At 39.2% G+C, this 21,107-nt stretch overlaps 1 long non-coding RNA gene across 2 annotated transcripts in view; it reads left to right on the forward strand.

Moving 5' to 3' along the window:
- Positions 1-15,377, forward strand: part of LOC135287015 (uncharacterized) — a 26,257-nt gene extending 10,880 nt beyond the window's left edge. The window contains exons 1-3 of one of the 2 annotated variants that reach the window (XR_010350938.1): positions 297-427; positions 1,241-1,364; positions 13,982-15,377. This is a non-coding gene — a long non-coding RNA (uncharacterized LOC135287015). Of the gene's footprint in view, positions 1-296; positions 428-1,240; positions 1,365-13,981 lie in introns of those variants that run through there. The other variant, XR_010350935.1, reaches the window with a different exon arrangement.
- The last annotated feature ends 5,730 nt before the right edge of the window (positions 15,378-21,107 follow it).

Here is a 21,107-nt window from a genome sequence, read left to right on the forward strand (position 1 = left end):
GAAATTATTAATACATCTTCTGAGTTCTTCTGTGTAAAAGATGTAGCCACAGCTACAGAAGATGAAACTGGGCACTAGGACTAACTGACACTGGTTAATTATCACCATGAGCACAGTTCCAAGGCTGCTGACAGTCCTGGACCAATTATAGGAGCCATGCCAAGAACTTGCAATATAGGAGACCTGATTTATTCTGCAACACAAAAACATCTTATGTCTAGAAACACTTAAACATTCAGAGACCATTGGTTACAAAGGTGCCTGATGCAGAAAATATGTTTTTTTTCTGTTTTTCTTCATAGCTAGGTCTTGGAAATGGAAAAATAAGATCAGGTTTTCCTAATTTTATGATCATTCTCAAGAACTGGTGTGGACCAAGGAATAGTCCCAGTGGCCAGTCTGGATATGGTATCTCTGCTTTCAGCAGGTAAAATAGTTCAGCTGTATGGACAATGGCCCTCTCCTACCACTTGGTTCAGGGCCAAAGAACATTCTCTGGTCACTTTTATTTACTAGAGCAGATGCAGCTGTGATGGAGCACAGCCATTGTAGAAGTCTTGATTCCAGTTATTTTGCTGGCCTGTGACGCAGATTGATTCAAATTTGCTTAATTTAATGTCCTTGATTTGCTTATTTAATGCAACATAAGAACGTAAAAAGCCTTTTCTGGGTCAGTCCCAAATCTTTCTCTAACAATGAGCAAAAGCTTACAGATGAGTTTAAGGACAGGACAGACGTAGCAGAACTTGCCAAGAATTCTCTCTTCAGTTCCAGTCATTTCAAGTTCAGGGCTTGCTCAAGCCAGAAACACTCAGTATTCAATCACTCCCTAACATATGGCTCTTGTGTCAGTGTGAAGCTGGGGAAGCCTTTGGCCCCCCCAGCATTGTCCGTGTCTTACCTTCCTTCCCTTTGTGTGAGAATGAGCCTCTTTGTCTGCTTTCAGTCTGCCAACTGCTAGTTTGATTTGATGTCATTGTGCTGCAACAGCGAACACTGACTGATCATTCTTTGTTTATCCTCTCCATGTAACTCGTGATTTTATAGATCACTTTCCTTTGGGGCACCTTAATTGATTTATTTTCCAGGAAAGAACATGTATTTGGTGATTCTTCCCTCAGATGCCATTTCATAGTTCTGTCACCTGTGTGCTCCTTTTCTATTTCCAGCTCTTTTTAAATCTTTCCTTATTTTCTTTTTTTTTTTCCTTTTCCTTTTCTTTTTTTATTTTCCCATATAGATTGAAAAGGTCTTTTAAGCTATTCAGGCTGGGAGAGATCTCTTACTGGATGTGCATGGTGCCTCGAGCATGGCTGAGGAGGTGCTGCTGTAATATAATATGAGGGAAGAGCTCTAGATCAAAGGTAAGATTTATGTAGCTATTCAAGTACCTTAGAAGCCAGAAGGTGACAAACAAAATTTACAGGAGCATCTCTGCAGATTAGATGCCTAACTTCTGATCGTCTTACCAGCACAGCAGAATCTTTTTCATGTTGCTAATCTTTTGGATAACAGCCCATAGGTCAGTGATTAAAAGCAATCAGGGATACGATATGCACACAGAAAACTGCACTGTTCCTTCACAGGACCAATCAGCATCCAGGCATAACATATCTGTAGAAATAGAGTGAGTCTGGCAAATAAAAATAATGTGAATTTTGATGATTCACAGGTAATATTCATCCTGTGAATATAAAAGAGGTAATAAAAATCACAAGGAAAGAAGATTCAGCAACACTGGATTAATAAGCTGTAAGAAATGAGCCTGGAAAATTAATGAAGTCATAAGAAATCTAGGAGAAAAGATAGACATATTATATATTTCTTCCACAGAGTTGTTTTTCTGTTTGACTCTTAATGTTCAGTTAAAGAGTAGAATTAAAAATAAATTTAAAATTTTTGAATTTCCCCTAATTTCAATGTAGAAAGAAGGGATTATGATGAATCAGATGAGTAAAGTTTTCGGAAGTTTCAAACCTGTTTAAGTAGTGCTACCTTTACTATGGGAAGAGGGGGAAAGAAAAGATGGCCTTTTCAAGACAAGGATACAGCTGCAGACACTTGGGTTATAAACTCAAACTTGTATTCTCAAATTACTGAATGTTCTTCTGGTGTCTTTAACCTTTGAACAACTAATTCACCACTTTGATATAGAACCTCTTTACAATGAAGACAGAAAACACATCTACACATCTTTTAGAAAGTGTTGAATTTTGTGAAAACAATTAATCTGACATCAACAGTTCTAGTTTTTGATGCTTTTGAAGCTGAGAGGGAAAAACTGGCTGAAATTAATTCCATCTGTATACCTGTGATACCTGTTTGTGTGTTTAAAGAGTTTAGGAGCCAGGGGTGGCCCTTGGATGCTTCCACACAAAAAATTACATTCTTGACCAGGGTTTTGCAGTGCATAACCAAGTCTCAAACTGCAGCTTTATTTGAATTTGATGTATTTATTTCCCATGAAAAGATTTTTTTAATGTCATGCACTTTCCAGCATGTTGTGTACAGGCACACACAGATCAGAGTAAGCTACTCTCAGCAAAACAGCTTACTCATCAAAAATTGCTACTTTAAGCTTTTCAGAGAAATTATTTGTGTAAAAACCTCACTTTTTTTTTTTTAATAAATTGAATAAATGTACACTGGAATAAATGTACACTTAGAGTGAATACAGCTGGCAAAACTAGGCATTAGCTGACAGGTTTGTACAAACATGCTGTAGCCTGTGGATTCCTTGCAAGCTATTTCCTGTCTTAACTGTGTCTATTGTGTTTTTACTGGGAATTTGTTTTCATGCTGCTAGGTTGTGTGAGTTCACCTGGATCACAGGGTTACATACATTTCCTAAATGGGAATGCTTCATTTTCAGTCCACTGCTGCACTGTGCCTACAGTTTGTCTGAACACCCAGCAAATATGAACCAATGGTTTGGTTCCTTCTCTTCCTAATGAAAAGATTGTCCTAAGAAGAATTTTCTTGCCTGAAAAGTATCAGGCAAGAATATATATATAAAATGTATATATAAAATTTATATAAAATATCAGTTGCAGGTTTTACTGGAGAAGGGACAAGGCAAAGCAGAGAAAAGAGGAGAATTAAAACTATAGTGGTGCTTCCATTAGTACTGTAAGGTTCACACACCTCAGAGCAGTAGGGGCTCCCTCTCCACATTACAGCTGCATTTGGCCTTGGCCAGAGGAAATGGTCCACTGGATTCAACACCAAGGTAACTGCATGAACTCTGTGGTCTGTACTCAAAACATTGTGTTAAATGATGGAAAATTCAGTGGTCTTCAGCAAACTTCATTGGGTGATTTTTTTTGAGTCATGGTGAAATGAATGTTTATGGCTAGTTTTCCTAAATGCTGATATAATACAGTGACTGTGGACTGTTGAACCATATGCCTTATTTCAGGCAGAACTGATGTACCTCCAAGAGAGGATTATATAATCCCCTTTCAGATCAGATGGTCTGTGAAAGTGCAGATGAATGCAGAGCACATACTAAAGAAAACTGGAAAGCAATAAGCTTTCTTGTTTAATGTTAGTGTTACTGTCTTTCACTTATAATAAATGAGCATTAGAAAGGGTTTCACTCACAACAAACATTTCTGATATCATAATAGACTAAAAAATAGAGTTTTTACGGGCCCTTATTCATATAAATTATAACAGCAACTGGATACAATGTCAGGCGAATGGCTTATGCATTATATGAGTGTGTGAACCAAACACTTCTGTTGACATTATAAGAAGTCATTACACTTTCAATTGACTTATTTTGCCATTGCAAACACTGCTATCTTCTTACTGAAAGATTTTTTTTTCTGTCTATTTTTCAGGGGAGAATGTTATATTGCCTTAAGAAGTGTTGCTGTTAATAGGATTCTGAAACATTTTTTTGTAATATAGGCACATTTTTGATCCCTTTCAGTTAAAAAAGGAACAGAATAATTATTGAAAGGCTGCTTCCAGTCAGTTGATGTCAGTTTCTGTGATATAGTAGTCCCTTTTTTGTGTGACATGTGCTGTACTAGCTGTGGAGATTACAAATACACTGTCTTTCTCTTTTTTCCTTACCCTTCCAAATCCTAACAATTAATTTCCCTGGATTCATTACTTCACACATTTATCCCCCTAGTTGTCTCAAAAATTTACAGCCCTTTAGTTTAAACCAGTGCTAAAGTGCACAGAAAACCACATATTTATGAAACAATATTTAACATTCTCTCATTTCATCAATTTATAAGGATTAAATATATGAACCACCAAATGCTTTGATTGTTTGTTTGGTTGTTTTTGTTTTTTTTAACTTTGTTGCTTATCCTGATGTCAGAGTTACTATGAGGGATGTTTGAAACTCAGTTTTTCTGCCATGATCCACAGCCCTAAGTATGCACACACAACTTTCTGCCAGAAGCCTTTTTTTTGGTGTTCACATCCTTAATTGCCCCAAAGCTGGGAACTGAGCCACGACACTTAATTGAGCAACCACATGCTCGGCCTTGGGGACCTGATGGCCACAGCCCAGGTTGTCACACTGCTCTCAGGAGCAGGGAGAGCACAGGCACTGACTTGGGTGAGGCTGCACAAACTCTCCTGAAACCAGGGGGAGTGCAATACCCTGTAAAGGAGCTCCAGCAGACATTACAGACCTTACAGCCAGAGCCAGCAGGTGTTTAGAGACTTGTCCACTCCTGACTGCAACACAGAGCATGGGATCAGTTTACCTGCTTCTGGGAGGGGCTGTTAGACATAGCTCAAAGATGCTCTTTCAACAGCTCCACCTGCTCAGGATGGTCTGATTTTCTCATCTACAAATTTTTTTTATGTTGTTGTTCTTTAGCCGGTTTCTGGGTTTTTTAAAAAATGTAGTTCCATAGGTGTAATACGCTCCAAAAATTTCTCATGTAATGAAGCTTTTTGTTTTGTGCAGACAGAAATAGTGGTGTGCATTCATTTCAGGAAACTTGAATTTCAGCACTGTTCATAAAGCAAAAGATAGCATTCCAAGGTTTTCAGCTTGAAAAGGAAAATATCTTCCTGACCCTTTTGTAGTTAAACGGGAGGTCAAAAAAAAGGAGTGTTTGCAACTCTTCTGTCTTCTCTATTAATCTTAGCTTTAGACTTTGACTCATAAACAAGCACAATAGGGTCCTGAACCAGGATTAAAATGGAAAGTTGTTTTCAGAACTGGTATAGAAAAGCACTTTTTCATTTTGTGTGTGAGTGTAAATGCCTTTAAAAATGAATAGAGCCATTTGTCTAAAAAAAAAAGCAGTATTGACATTTTTATGGAGTTGTTTTTGGAAAGATCCAATGTTTAATATTAAATTCAACATATGGTTGTGGTCAAATTGTGCTCCTACTGTGTAAAATGTATGAATAACAACTTACTGCATTCTCCTGGCCAATATATGGAGAGAAGGTTGATTAATTTAACTAGTATCCCTTAATCTCCTGCCTTGGCTTCCATCCCGTTCTGCAAGGGTTGATAAATCTTACATCCCCTGAGGAGTATTACAATTCCTAATAGTCTTGTGCTATTAGGAAGAAGCAAGGCTCAACTGTACCAAAACATCCAGCACATAAAACTGTATAAATAATTTAGCTTTTCCAGTTTAATTTTTTTTACAGCTTTTCTTTGCAGGCTAAGATAAGAGATATTAGTTCAGTCAACTGTAAGTAAATAAAATAACAAAAGGAAAATACTATTCAGAGGAATTGTATGAAAAGGTAAGGCTGCTCTTCTCACTGTTTGCAGCACCCTGTTAGGCTGTCCAACTAAAGTTATTAATATATTTCCCTTCCTTTAAATAAAAATGTATTTTGTTTGAGTGGGTGTTCTCTCAGGACCATGAGCTACTTTCCACATGGTATGATATAGCCAGAATGGGAAAGTTAGGCACTGATTTTTGCATGAAGTGGGATTCCCTGTCCTGCCAGGGATTTTCTGTGTGAGTGTATGCAAATCACTGCATGCTTTTGGGAAGGCTCAGACAGGCAGGCAATCTTCTTAAATTGTAGGAGTTCCTCTGAATCAGGTGAGTCAGAGCAGTTGCCTGTGTTCATAGTTGTAGTCCACAGGAAATTCAGCTTAGCTTCACTTACAGTTAAAGAAATTCGAGATAAATAGTGTAGCCTTGCGTTTGCTATAGGCTGAGTTAGCACGAGGACAGTCACCACATCTCAGATAATGCATAGTGAATATTCAGCTGCAATATCTTGGTCATGTGACTGAGATTTATACTCATTTGTAAACTACCTTGAAGGAGAGAACTGAAAGGATAAATACATTTTTAAAAAAACAATGAAAAGGACTGTAAAAATCTCAAAACCTAGGGCCACTATTCAAGAGAGAGGCACTGTTCTCATGCTTGGGAAGAGACAATATTAGTAATTTCTGAATAGAGATGTAATTTTTTTCCAGCACACAGCAAAACCTGGCAAATTAGCTGATTGTTTTCCTATTAACTAATATAGGTGATGAGTATTTTGCTTCAGGAAATATAAACATCTTTTGCATAAGATCGAATCACCTGCAACAGGCTAAACCCTGTTGTCTCCATTCTAGCAAAATTTCTGCTAGAATCAGTAAAATTTTTAAAGCACTTGGAGCTGGCAGTACATGTTTATATAAAATAATGATCTGACCTCAGTAACAGGTTGGACTGAATAAAGGTTTGAAAACAGGGCTTGATTAATATTTTATATAAAAAATAATGCTTTGAATTCTTATCTATTATTATGAAATTTTTCTTCATACATAATAAATTAATTCCTGTCACATCTGAGATAAGCAAATAGGGTTTTAACTTTGGACAAAGAGGGACTTAAAAGATTCAGGATGGGCATCTACTAGTCAGTGACCATGTGGTGGTGTCTGGTGCAGAAGTCATCCTTGTAGGTGTTTGGAGGATTTGGACTGTCTCTCTTAAATAAGATGTGGATGCTGTGTGCCCATGGACTGTAACCATTTGGCCACGTGTCTTATCAGGTCCCTCCTGCTCCAGAAAGCTTCAGCCAGGGGGTAGCAAAGGCCAAAGAAGGGTTTAGTCACAGTCTAACAGCAGTTGTGCCCCATGACCCCGTGGTGTGACAATGCCAGAGCAGGGTGTGCAGTGCAATGCTCCAAGAGCAAGCTCCACAGTGAGGTTGGGTTGTTTTGGGACAAATTTTGCTAAATTGTGGCACTTTTCAATCCCATGAGTAACAGCCAATTGTGGTGAATATATTGTGAAATAGGTGCTTTGAAAGCTCAGCCTTATGCAGTTTTGTAGGCTTCAAGTGTAAAAAATTTCCTGTGGGAAGAAGGAAATGGTCCATATCCATTGGTGCACATTCATGGAGGCTCTTGTGACATCCAGGGATATACTGGGATATGCAGAGGTTATACATAAGAAATAGTGTAGAAAAGATGAGTCCATCAGTGTAAAGTGGGAAACTTCAGTCCTTTCTCTCACATTTGCTCTCAGAGAGACCCAGAGGACTTGGTTCTACCATTTGTACAGCCTGAGGGTGTGAGGACAACTTCAGGTGAGGTTTGACACAGTCCAGCTGGCCTGCCATTTGGGTCCACCTTTTACAACCATTCTGGTAAGCTCCCCAGACAATTCAAAATCCCTCTGGACACACTTCCATATGCATTTATTCCTACTGCCAAAGGCTTGGCCCAAAGCCCCATGATTTCCCAGAGCTATATGACTGGTTATACAGGACCCCCTGGGTGAATTCAAAATTAACTCTGACCAAAAGCCTCAAAAAGCCTGTCTTACACCAGACCTCTCAAGGAGACACTTCAATCTGTTTTTCAGGTTCATGTTTTTTAAAAAGAATGCAGCATTTCCAATCTAAACTGTGGGGTATAAAACTGAATGTCAGAATTGTAGAATGGTTTGGGTTGAAAGGGTTGTTAAAGACCATTTAGTTCCAGCTTCCCTACCTTTTTTAGAGACACCTTCCACTAGACCAGATTGATCAGAGCCCCATCCAACCTGGTCTTGAACATTTCCAGGGATGGGGCATTCACAGCTTCTCTGGGCAACCTGATCCAGTGCTTCACCACTCTCACAGTGAAGAAATATCAGCCTCTTGTTCCTTTAAAAAATACAGATGTATTTATTTCCCTATTCCTAGTTTCATGTACATTGTATTTCATATGCTTTCTGTAATAACACCACAAAAGACTTCATAAATGCACTAGTCAGTGGGGAATGCTGTGCCTGCTTGTGATTTTACACATCTTTTCTTTAAGCCAGAAAATCTAAATGTAAAATGTAGTATTCAGAGACACTGAAAGGGGTTTTGTGGTGCTCTCTGGAGGATGCTGGATTCATAAAACAATGAATGGATTACCATCATCGATAGAGTTAGTTTTTCCATCTGTGGCAGACAGACAATGTAGTCTTGCTAACGTGCTTCATATTAATAAACCACCCAAGTATAATTCATTGCAGGTTGCAGCTATAAATCAGAAATAGCCTTCATTTTGTTCAGCTGTCAGACTGAGAGAGCATTGGGGGTGGGGGCTGTTTGTAAGGAGGCCAGGGGGGCTGCAGCTCTCTGACCTCTGCCTGCAGTGTGAAGCATGTCACACCACAGCTGTCCATGGAGACAGGTCATGTGGCTCAGTGCCCTGTCACAAGCAAAAAGCCACCTTGTCACCTGCCATCATTTTTCGTCCTGCTGTGTTCTGCTGGGAAGGAGATGCAAAGAAATGCTGCAGGAACGGTGCAGTGCGAATGCAAGCACGGCTGCCAGCAGCAAAATCCCTCGGGCAGCCGTGCTGATGGAGCTCAGGGGCTGCACGTGTCTGACCTGAGCCAGACACAGAAGAGCAGAGGATAGAATAGCATAGAATAGCATATTTTCAGCTGGAAGTGACCTGTCATGATCATCTGTCTCAGCTGCCTGACCAATTCAGGGCAGACCAAAAGATGGGAATCAGTCCCAGGAATTTGCAGATATATCCTGACATTTTGGTGTTGTTAGACAAATTGCTTTGTACCTGATTGAAGTTCCATGAAAGCTGTCAAGGGTTTTGTTCTTCTCTCCCTCCCTGACCATTGTGGAAGCTCTTGCAATCACTTAACCTCTCAATTTCCCCGCATCTACCCAAAAAATTTGGATAAGCATGGATAACTCAAAGAGGTGTTTTGAGGATTAATTAGTTAACACTTGCAGGACATTTTGGGAATCAAAAATGCTGAATATTTGCATTACCACACCTGGCTCTGTGTGTGTCTCTGTCTATGCACAAAATGAATACCATACTTCCATGGGTAAAACTTACATATCAGATAAGCTTCATGCCTATGCAAATAAATCTTCAGGCAAATCAATTTCCTCCAGTAATGCTTAGGCAACCTGCAGAGAAGCAGAGGCAAAGGCAGAGGGCAGCAGAAGCAGGGGGAGATGCACTAAAGAGGGAAAAGATACTCAGAAGTGTGTGATGGGGGAAATCTGGAGAGGGGAAATCTCTTCCTACAAATGCATATGAATATGCCCTACTGAATCACAGGCCACAGGCTGTGCACATGAGAACAGAGTTCTTCAAAATTCTTTTTGCATTATGATTTAGCCATGCATTATGTTTTATGGCAACATAACCTCATTTTTTGAGATTTTTGGTGTGCACTGTAACAGCCTTTGTATGGTAATAAATGTAACTCATACATTAATTTTTGGCATTCCTCATATATTCGTTCAGTCCCTGGAATGTGCACAGTTTAAACCTAGCACATTGTAACTGAACAAATAGTGGATTAAATGTGCCTGTTTTGTCTTTTTTACTAAGCTAGGTGGGATCAAAGCTATCAGCTTCTGTGCCATAGTTTAATTATATTTTCACTCAGAATGCCAACATTTTACAAAATGAAATGAAGTAACAACAGGAGAAAGAACAGCATCATTCAAACAGGCTTTAATCAGGTCTTGGAAGGATAATAGAGAGCAATTGAAGCAGGTTTGTTAATTCTGTTGGTTTCAGCCCGTGTTAAAACCAGTGCCCACAGCTGTTATTGCAGAGATGATCAGCACCGGTCTGCGTGGACCTGCAACTGCAGAGTGAGAGGCAGAGAAACAACACGTGTAGATGCCCACACAGAGATAGCTGCCACAGAGCCAGTGCCAGACCACTGAGATAAGGACAAGGAAGTGGCTGATATGTAGGAGTGAATTGTGCATAGCCAGTAAATGATGGCTCCTTTCTATGCAATTAGCTGCGAGCAGCAATCGGGAGGTGAACAATGGCAAAGCTCATTCCAGCTATTGCCTTTGTATTCTGTGATCTTGAGTGCATGCACATTTCTTAACATTTCCTAGACACCCACATCATTCTAAATGTTTAGAAGGTGTGGACTGGGTTTAATTGTGAGAGAATTTCCATGTCTGTAATGGGAAAGGGTTAGCCTGTGCTGCTTTTGAAATGACTCTGTGAATATGACTTAGAGAAATGTGCTCACTGTAATGACAGCCCTTAGCAACATGTTGAATCCTCAGGGTAAAGGCTTATTCACTGACTACAGATGAAGGTTGTTAAGGGAGTAAGGGAAAAAAAATAAAAATGCAAAAGCAAATTTTTTAAAAAAGAGTGAAGAATCAGGTAGCTTTTGCTTCTCCTCTTTGGAATCTGAAGTGCTTGCAGGAAGTGCTGTAATAATTATTTCTTCTAACAGCTGGCACTTCAACCTTCCTTCACACCAGGGGAAGTCAGTACTCAAGGGCTGGAAAGTGAGGTGGAGTCTCAGGGGAGCTTTTATCGCTGAGGATAGCACTTTCATGCCATGTTTGGGAAAGAAAAAAAAATATTAAAATGCAGACTGCTTTCTGCATGAACCACCTGCCTTTCTCAGGGGCTTTTTAAAAAGATGGACCTTGATTAGAGAGTCATCTGGTTGCAGGGCCTTTTAAATGGCCTTTTCTCTCCCTGCTGGCTTTTATGGCTCCTGCTCTCTGTTGTCCTTGTGTTCCCTCCCTTCAGGATGCTCCTTCTCTCCCAATGGATGTTCTGCTCACCCCACATCTCCTCTCCAGTTCTGCCAGTGCTGCAGTTTGTAGGGGCTTGCATTGAACCAGACCAGAGACTCTCCTGAGATAAAGTAACTCTGAAATAGCACAAAAAGGGACACAAAAATGAAAAGTAAAGAGAAAGGTGATTTCTTACATCTGGATCCTAACAAGGACCTGCTGGAACCTGAAGCTGTTCCATGGGCACAATCTTGTAGGCAGCAGGAAGTGTTCAGCCTTTCACCTACAGTTAGAGATTTTTTATGTCTTCATTTTCCTGATATTGTTCTGTAAACATCAGAAATTTCATCTGTCACCTTCATATAGCTCCCTGTGCATATCTGTTTTGCCCCAGTCTTTAATTGCACGGTCATCTATTATTTTCATTTCTCTGTATGGATAATTATGAAATGGTTCTTTTTATCTCCTTTCTTCAATGTATGGCTCCAGGCTCTATTAATCACAATCTAAAGCCTCAGCTGAATACATTGTTATTAAGTTCCTCATGTGGTTTTTATGGTGCTCTTTCTGCAATTTGTCAGTTCTTCACAAACATCATGAATTTATATTCACAGCAGCCCTAGCAATTAAGCATATTATTACCATCATTTTACAGATGGAGAACTGAAGAAAAGATAAATTATAGACAAAGCTGTCAAAATCCTACACTAATTTTTGATGACCAACTTTAGACACCTAGCCTATAATTTCTCAGGGGCAATAGCATTAAATAGACAATCTGCATTCTAGTCATCTATCCATGTGCTTCAGTCTTCTGAATTTCTGCAAATCATACCCAGAAATCTGGGAATAAAAATGTTAACAGCTGACTCTAATCCAAAATGAGCACTGTGGCAGAGGCAGGGAGATGGTACAAGTGCCTTGCATGCTGTTAAGTGTTGAGCTGAGCTTTGCACTGAGACAGCTACAGGCAGAAGTTTATGCTGTGAGTCTACATCTGAGTTAGGCAGCAGAGCTCCCAGCAGTGCCAGCAGGGCCTGGGGAGCTGCTCCTCTGGCTGGGGAGCCCAGCACTGCCCAGTGCTCTGTCTGTGCCCTGGCCACGTCTGCTGATGGAGTGGAGGCACTCAGCTGACACAGACACTCTGAGCTGGTAGGAAACCAATTTATTTGCCTGAATCTGCAGCCAAGCCTCTCCTCAGTGTATTTAGTAATGAAGCACTATACTTTCTACAATATTCTTCCTTCCTCTTTTCTTTGGTACCTTGCGTTACCTGCAGCAAACTGAAGCTGGGACACCACAGACACGTTTCCATTCATCCCAAAGTTCTTGTTCACATAACACCACCCACACTTGCTGAGTTTTTAGCATTTATTCACATGCAGAGGAAATGGATTTCCTACTGTACACAGGAATGTGTTTCTCATGACACTGTCCATGACTGGACAATATGCAAAATGCTGTGTGTGCTTATCCCAGAGCTCCTGTTTGAGAAGCCCCATCCTGACACTGTGACTGCATAACTGCAGCTCTTTTTTTTAAGCTGAATCAAAATTTTAAAGTATTAATCCATTGTGATGTTGACCAGCGCGAATGCAGCTGAAACCCTAGAATGGATTTTAATTATACTAAAATTATTTTTCCTGTTTGAATATGTTTTGGTTTTTTTTTTAATATCAGCCAAGTGTTCAGTTACTTAACTAGTCCATTTAATAAACTTTAATTTATAATAATTGAACAATCTCTAAGTATCACAGAGCATAATTTCAAGTGTCACCACTACTAGGAGAGTTACCAAAGTGGTGATATGATCTACAGAATGGTGCACAGTCCTGGGAATAAAGGAAATATGCTATTTCTAACTTTGTCATAGACTTTGCAGGTAAATATATTGACTAAATGTGATGCCTGTGCTGAAGACATCTGCATCTGGCTCAGTAGATACTCAGCAAAGAACTAGTCAATAGAATCCAGGGGGCAATTCATCCTCTCCTAAATTAGGTGTCTGAAATAGGGCAGATGATTGGCACCCTAAAAGGCCATATTTGTCTCCAGTGACTATACATTGAGCCCCAGGGGCTAGCTTGAGTTTAAATGTCTACATTGTTGATTTCTAAAGTCAGGTGAGATGGATCCCACCCTCTGTATCCCCAGGCCAGTTATTTAATTTCAGTTTGCCTTTTATTTCTCTTTCTGAGTGAGCTAGTGTAATACCAGGAGCAGCAGAGTAGAATTAACACAGAGCACTGCCTTGACTAATTAGTTTCTCAGTAGGGCTGTTTTATAGATCACTGGGGTATCTCTTCGTGGCATAATGTTGTGGGATATAGAAATACTCTAAGAGCTATTATAATAAGCCACATGGTAAAGCTGAGTTAATTACCAGTATCTTCAATATACATTGGAGCTCCTGTTGCCCTGTAGGTTCTTTTTCTTATGAAAAAAAAAATCTTAAATTATATCAGTACAATATCAGTGTTGGAACTTCTATGGCACCAAAATTTTCATATGAAGCATTGTGAATTTTTCTTAGCAGAAATCCACCATTCTTATCTTACTTCCTTTCTGTCTCCAATTTATTTCTTTGTCTGGTGGACACTGAAGCAGGAAGCTTCAGAAACAGAAGCCTTGTGGCAAGCCAGAATGAATAATAAAGCTGAATTCTGGGGATATTGCCAGGGAATGTCATACAGGATGCTCTGCACCAACAGCTCAGGAACCACAGGTGGAATGACGAGATTATATGCTGCCAAACTCTAAGGCAAGCAAAAGAGAGTCAGCAAGGAAGCAGAGGGAAGCTCCAGGTAGTTACAATTTGCCCCTTTCTTGAAACCAGGAAAGTTGTAAGGTGTTTAACTGTACCCACACAGTAACACAGGACAGCTGTCACTCTCCACGGAATTTCTCTTCTGAATTCACCTAAAGACCAGTGCTGCATACATATGTAATTGTTTGTTTTATTGCACCTATGGAGATTTCAATCTTTCCTTCTGTTTTTATTTCCGGATAGGACCTGTTCTCTTCTGCCTCCTGCACCTCTGTCCATGCTGTGCTGCACTTGGGGTACTGCCAGGATCTGGGAAGAAGAGCAGCCATGAGCTCATCTACCTGTTTGGAAATTCAGGGTAGACTTTTCCGTCTTTCTCTCAGTCTAAATGTCAGTTTCCTACACCTCTGCTCACAGTTTTCAGCACTTGCTGCATGGTTCTGCTGCATTCAGTGGGAATATCCTTGGGAAACATCTCCAAATTTGGCTACAAGAGGGATTGTTTTGGAAAGTTGGAAGCATAATCCTCAGCTTGACCTGAGTGTCAGCTCAGAGATAAATAAAATGAAGTCTTACTTTGTTCACTATGAAGTGTCAGGATTATCCAGATATAGCTGTATATCTGACATCTTCAGAAATGAGCATCTTTGTGTTAAGAGAATAGACACTTGTAAGGTTGTTTCATGTCTACCTTCATGAATAGTAAGCAATCAAACGTAAGATTTCTTGCAAATGAAAACTAAAAAGACCAAAGAAACATTCAGACTCAAACCCAAGGCAATCAAAAAATCAGCCAAGAGCAATAGAAGTTGACCTTAGCCTTGCATGACATTTATAAGTTGTTTTATCACCTTGCAGCGAAGATTTACCATGACACAGTGTCTGTGTGTTTGTGGCATAGAGGTGCTAGACTTTCACTTTTGTTTAGAGAGAAACAAGAAAACATTGCATTTTATATTTACTTTTAAGGTAAGTGGAAGATAAATTCACTGGCCAGTGTTCTTATATTGTGTCCCAATAAGGAATCTGATTTTGGATTTCAGTCCACGGAGAAACTGCCAGACATTTCTTTAGAAAAGCACCTGTTCTTGCTCTGCACTTGGACAAGAAACTAAACCCCGTTTTCATTTAGCTTCTCCATCTTTGCCCCTTTTCTGTCAGCAGCTGGGATGTAGCCCCTGTATGGAACATAACTGGGTTTATTTTTTTCACCCAGGCGTATCAGTCTCTTGTAATGGACAATTTGCTGGCACTTCATTCATTAAAGGGAATCTAAACTATGGTCCAAACCACTAAATTAGATTCTAATTTCCAGATTACATCATTTTGGTGAAGCACAGCTCATTCACAGGGCCTTGCAAAATGAGACTGACTATAAACTTTAAATACTGCCACAGTGAGACATATATTGCAATAGCAACCATAATGTAGGTTAATAAAATGGCCCACAGTTGTGTGAATCCAACCATACACTCAAATTTCCTGGAAAAAAAACGTTCCCACGCTTGCACAAATCCAATTTTTTTTTTTTTTTTTAAGTTTGACTGGTATCCACAAGAGACACCAGGCAAATGTTTGCTCTTAACTCTCTCCTGAGGTGAACAAGACTGACAACCTGGGCCACTAGAAAAAAGTAACTTGTCAGTGGCCTGAAACTGAAATGATTTAACAGGCTCAGAATTAACTTGGTTTTGTCATTAAAAAGCCTTAAATAAAAGGTGGATGTTTCCAGAATGTCCTGTCTGAAAACAAAAATATTTAAAAAATGTTTTCCCAGTGTATGTATGAGGTATGAGTCAGGAGCTGGTCCACTCCAATGGCCTTTTTTTTTTTTTTTTAAGTGCTGATTCTTCCATGCTGTTCATATTGGAGGGGGAGGGGTGCAGGAGAAGGGAGAAGAGAAAATCAATATGTTCTTATGTAAACTCAGCTGGACAGCAGCATAATACAGCAACTAGCCAAAAACACCAAAGTGGATTCCAGGCTTCTGTTCAAAGAGTAATATGACATTTTTCTGGGTTGAAATTCAGGTGTTTCTGAAATAGATGCTTTTACCTTATATTTAAGACTATACTGCAAAGCTATTCTGTTCCTAATTTTATTTTTGCCACATGAATCTACTGATTCTGATGGGAATTAAGAAATTGAATATCTGATTTTAATTCTTGTTATGCAGAGACAACAGAGAATTTTCTATTTGAAAAAAAATTATTCCATCACTGTAGATTTATCTAGAAGAAATTTGTCTGTTGGTTGCAAGAGACACATCCCAGTGTGTTCCAGTTTGTTTACCAAAGGAGGATCAGATCTTTTGTCAGAGCAGCTGATGATCTATTGTTGTTTGCTAAACTGAGCAATTCAGACAAGAAGCTCAGACTTTATTCACTAATAAACCAGGGAGCTCTAACTTGAGGCATCTATGATATAAACACACCTAATTAAGCAAGCCATCCTCAGTTTCCTCTGAAAAGAGTAGAGCAGAGTGGATATTTACAGGGATTTTGAATTGTGATGAGTCAGCCTGAGCTTCCACCAACTCAGTCTCTGTTGGCTGCAAAGGCATCCTGCAGTGAGCAGTTCAGCTGATTAGATGTCTCAGCAGAGGCCTCTGCATTTAGAGAAGATGAATCCAAGCTTAGGTTTTTAAAAATTCTCAATTGATTTTAGCTTCCATTGCTGGAGATTTGCTTAAGTGATTAAAATTAGTCTTTGCTTTTTTATCCCAACTTAATGCTCTTCACATCAGAGTATAGTTTATAATAATTGATCAACTTATAAATGTTTGTGTTTTTCAGCACAATATTGAAAGGCACTGATTTTATTGTTTTGTGTGAAGGGCATCTCTTTCTCGTTGCCCAGGTGTCCATGGGATGGGAACTTTTTCTCAGGCATCTGTGTTAGAAAGGTGAGCTCACTTTTCCAAAATTGGCAAGAAGAAAGCCAACACAAGTTTTAATTCTTTAGGTTCTTTGCTACATTCTTTGCTTTAGGGAAGACTGGTTCATCTGCTAATTGGATGTATGATATAGATATTTTACTTTAAATCCTGTGGCAGAAGTGATGTCTAAGAGTATTTAGGAATACCGCAGGGGAAGTATTTATAGATGTTTACCATAAGGTTATTGGAAAGGCTGCAGAGTCAGAAGCAATACGATCACACTATTGAAATAATAAATTAAAGCAGACCTTTTTCTTTTCCTGTCTAAAGAAAAGGAAAGTATCCAGTCATTGACCATTGCTAGAGACCCAACACCTGAGCATTGATTGTATTTCCAAAAGTCAATGGCAAAGCCAATGGTTTCTCTACAACCAGGATTTCAACCAGTATTTTCCTATATTCTCTCATACCTGTGGATGCATTTTAATTTGTTGAGCTCATAATGGTAATCAATGAATATTGAAAGAATGCCAAACACATTTGAAATGCATATTACTAGGCATCAAGTAATTGCAATTTCTAGTCAAATACAGTCATTTGGGAATATACTGCTGCTTGTTCATCCCCAATCAATGAAGATTAGCCACAAAGAGAAATAGAACCTGCTTGCAACGACTTTGATAAAAAGATAATGACTGAAAACATTTTAAGTTCCACAGCTGTTTTGCTATTTCAATTACATTCAGATTAGGAATAATATTAATAATAAAATAAAATCACAATCATTAGCAAAGTTTAGACAAGTTTTAAATGCTGGAGTGAGATGAGGATTTCTTTATAAATTAGCACACTTACAGTCATGTTGGCTTTTGACCTATTTATGTTTTGTCTTTAGGAATCAAGACTGTTTCACTTTAAAAAAAATTTGTTTGTTCATCACATATTCATGAAGCCACCCTTCTATATGTACCATCTTAAACAGGTACAATTCTCAGGTGCACCTTTTTCTTCCATGGTAGGCTCATTAAAACCTTCAAAGAAGGTCTCTGCCTTTCTATTACAGCCAGAGTGAATTCAGCCCCAAATTATGTATTGAGACTCACAACACCCTGGTTCTCTTCAGAGCAGGGATCAGCTGTGCCCTGTGCCAGCACTGCAGCCAGCACAGTTCCTGTGAGATTATTCACACACATCTGTCCTTTGTGGATCCTGAGAACCAACAACTGGTTGAACATCAGGTGCTGGAGACAGGAATTTGCTTTACAAAGAAAGCCACAGTACTTTTGGATGACTGAGAACTGCTAGGGAGAGGTAGGATAGACCTAACCAAGTGAAGCAAAAATTTTGTTGTCAGCAGGCTGGACAGCCCACTGAGGACAGCCTTAAACTAGGAACAGTGAGGGGGAAGGAGATGATAGCACACAATCAAGTGGGGAAGTGGTAGACTGGCTGATGTGGAAGGAGAGACCACAAAATCAAAAGAAAGGGATGGAAGGCAGCCCACTGTGACCATATAGACACAAATAAAAAAGTGTCAGGATCACAGCATTATGAGGGGAAGTGCTCGCTCTTGCTCTGGGAAAGAAATGTGCAGCAAAAAAGAACAAGCAGAGGGAATGAGACATCTGCATGCAGGTGCAGGGCAGACCTTCAGCAGAACTACCCAGCTGTAATTATCCAACTAGAAATGGTAATATAACAGAAAATTGTGCTGCCATTCAGACAGACCTGGATCGGTTGGAGAAATGGGACAGCAGGAACCTCATGAAGTTCAGCAAAAGGAAATGCTAAAGGCCTGACCCAGAGAGGAAAAACCTTACACATGTGGATAGGGAGTAAAAAACCTTACAGAGCTGGGAGCCAACAGTTTGGAGAGCAGCTTTGAAAGAACAGCCTCCAGCTCCTGGTGGACAAGAGCTGCTGAACTGATCCATCAGTGTTCCCTCGCAGCAGAGCAGCCTTGTGGGCTGCATGAGGAAGAGCACTGCCAGCAGGATGAAGGAGGTGGTCCTTCCCCTGTGCTCAGCACTGGAATTAATAAATCTGGAGTGCTTGGCCCCATGCTGGGTTCCTCACTACAAGAGAGACAAGGAGACAGAGAAGTGAGTCCAGCACAGGCTCACAAAGATGTTTAAGGAAAAGCTGAGAGGTGGGGCTGCCCAGCTTGGAGAACAGAACAGCAGGGGGACCTTATCCATGGGTATCAGTGCCTGCTGGGCCAGAGGAAAGAAGATAGAGCCAGAATTTTCCCAGTGGTGCTCAGTGGCAAGAGAAGAGGCAATGGGCATCAGTTGAAATACAAGAAATTTCATGTTAAATTAAGGACAAAATTTTACTGCAAGGGGCAGGGGGTATCAAAGACTTGTAGATCCAGTTTCCCAGAAATATTTTGGAATCTCCAGCACTGGAATGTTTAAAACCCAGCTCATCTCTCTGCATGTTTGTTTTCATGAATTTAAGTAGTAGATGTTCAGCTGCTAAGAAAAGTAATTTTCACAATGGTGAAGCCATAATTCTGTATATTTTTAATCACTGAATTCCATGCAATTCAGGAAAACAAGGTCCATAAATATCTCTGAAAGGAAAATTTACGGGTGCTAAAATTTGAATTTGGCTTTTTCCACCACAGGCCTCCAAACCAGACTAAAATGCTGTGTAGTTTTGGCTGACTAGAGTAAAAAGAACTGATACAGTAGTATGTAAATGAAGCTGAAGGAATAATAAATAAGTTTCCTAGTTTTAGGTGCATTCTCTCAATGGAGCTATGTTTATGGAAATGCATCTGTCATTGGAAGTCAAATTTATTCCTACATATTTTACTTTAGGTCTATTTTTAGCAATAGATGCATCTTCCCAGCACTCAGTCAACAATTATGAAAAATAGACCTGCATTTAAGTATTTAAGAACATGTTCTGTCTGGATAGTTTTCTCCTATAGTAATTTTTTTCTGAATATAGAAATTATAAGGTCTCTTTAAATATTAAGATTGGGTTTTTTAAGGAGTTTGAAATAATTCCAGCATTTTTAAATTTTTTATTTTAAGAACCTGGGGGGATCCATTGACTTCACTGGAATTACAGATCTAAAATTAAGGACACTATTAAAATGCTATTGTGTCTGTTTTTCTCTCCCTACCAGAAACAATATAAATACACACGTACTTCTGAGTTACAAATAACTGCATTTACTAAGCATGTAGAAACATTCAGTCCTGGCTGCATGCCCTGATGAGTTTCTAGTGAGTTCTAAAGCATAGCCCTGTGAATATCATTAGAGAGCTGAAAAAGCATTTAAAAGAATGCTATTCTAGTTTTGTATAACATAAACTTCTTCCTACCTATCACTTGGGTGAAGGGGAAAGCAGGAAGAAATGGGATCCCCAAACATATTCCATGCATAGAAACCTCACTGCAGAACTAGGTTGAAATATCAAATTTGGCTACTTTTAAAAGAGGTGTCATTCACTGTGTTTTATAAACAAAGACAACAACAAATTTTATTTTAGGGAAATAAAATACACCTAACACAGAGTATAAAAATAGCAACCTCTAGTCAAAGTCAGAGATGCACAAAGCCAGAGGATTTTAATGATGCAGTAAAGACAATCTGGTGTATCATTTAGAAATTAGTTCTGTGTATGTAGATAATCTAAGGCTGAAACATGAGCTACCTTTTCTTATTTGAAGTGGCATTGTGGTTATAAGCAGTAATTACTTAATGCTAATTTGTTTGTAATAGGCTTGATTTATTTCAACTTTTATCATTTAATTAATGGAGTGTATATCAATTATATTTTAATTTTCATTCTTAGCTGTAAGTAATATCTGTTTTCTTATATTTGGCATTAGCTCAAACAGCGCTCGTAGAATCTGCCTCCACACCCTTCAGAATCTCCCTTCCTTGAGGAAATCCTCCTTCTGAAATTTCCTTTTCATTTCCTGTTTTCCAAATAATATGAGACCAGACTCAGCATACTGACTGCCAGAGTATGGGCCAAGACAGAGCCAAGACTTTTCAGTGACTCACAAGTTCACAAACACCAATCCTTGTATTAGAACTATTTCTGCTGCTTTGGGGAGATTTATCCAAAATCTCAATACCTAGTGAAGCTATGAAGTAGATTTGGCCTGATTTTCTTATAGGAGCTGACTATTCAAGAACTTCACATTCTTGAAAAACAGGTTACATATATTTTAGAACCTATATTTAGACTACTCTTTTTGAAGCTTTGCATGAGATTTTTATTCCAGCTGTGTCAAACTTCAAATTCACTCAGTCCTTTGATGAATTTTGGCTTGCAGAAACCAGTTACAGAGGGAAAGTTAGCTTTTCATATGGCAACAATAATCTGGCATTTCTCTTGCTTTGGGTCTAATTGACTCAAGTCATCTCACAAGAAGATCAGGGCAGTAGAACAGAAGGGGCTTTCATTTCCCTTGCAGAGAAGCTGGATTGTAGATGAATTTTCTTGTACATCTGGAAAGTCATGA

The sequence above is a fragment of the Passer domesticus genome, chromosome 1 (genome assembly GCF_036417665.1).
Source record: "Passer domesticus isolate bPasDom1 chromosome 1, bPasDom1.hap1, whole genome shotgun sequence".
Taxonomy (NCBI): Eukaryota; Metazoa; Chordata; class Aves; order Passeriformes; family Passeridae; genus Passer; species Passer domesticus.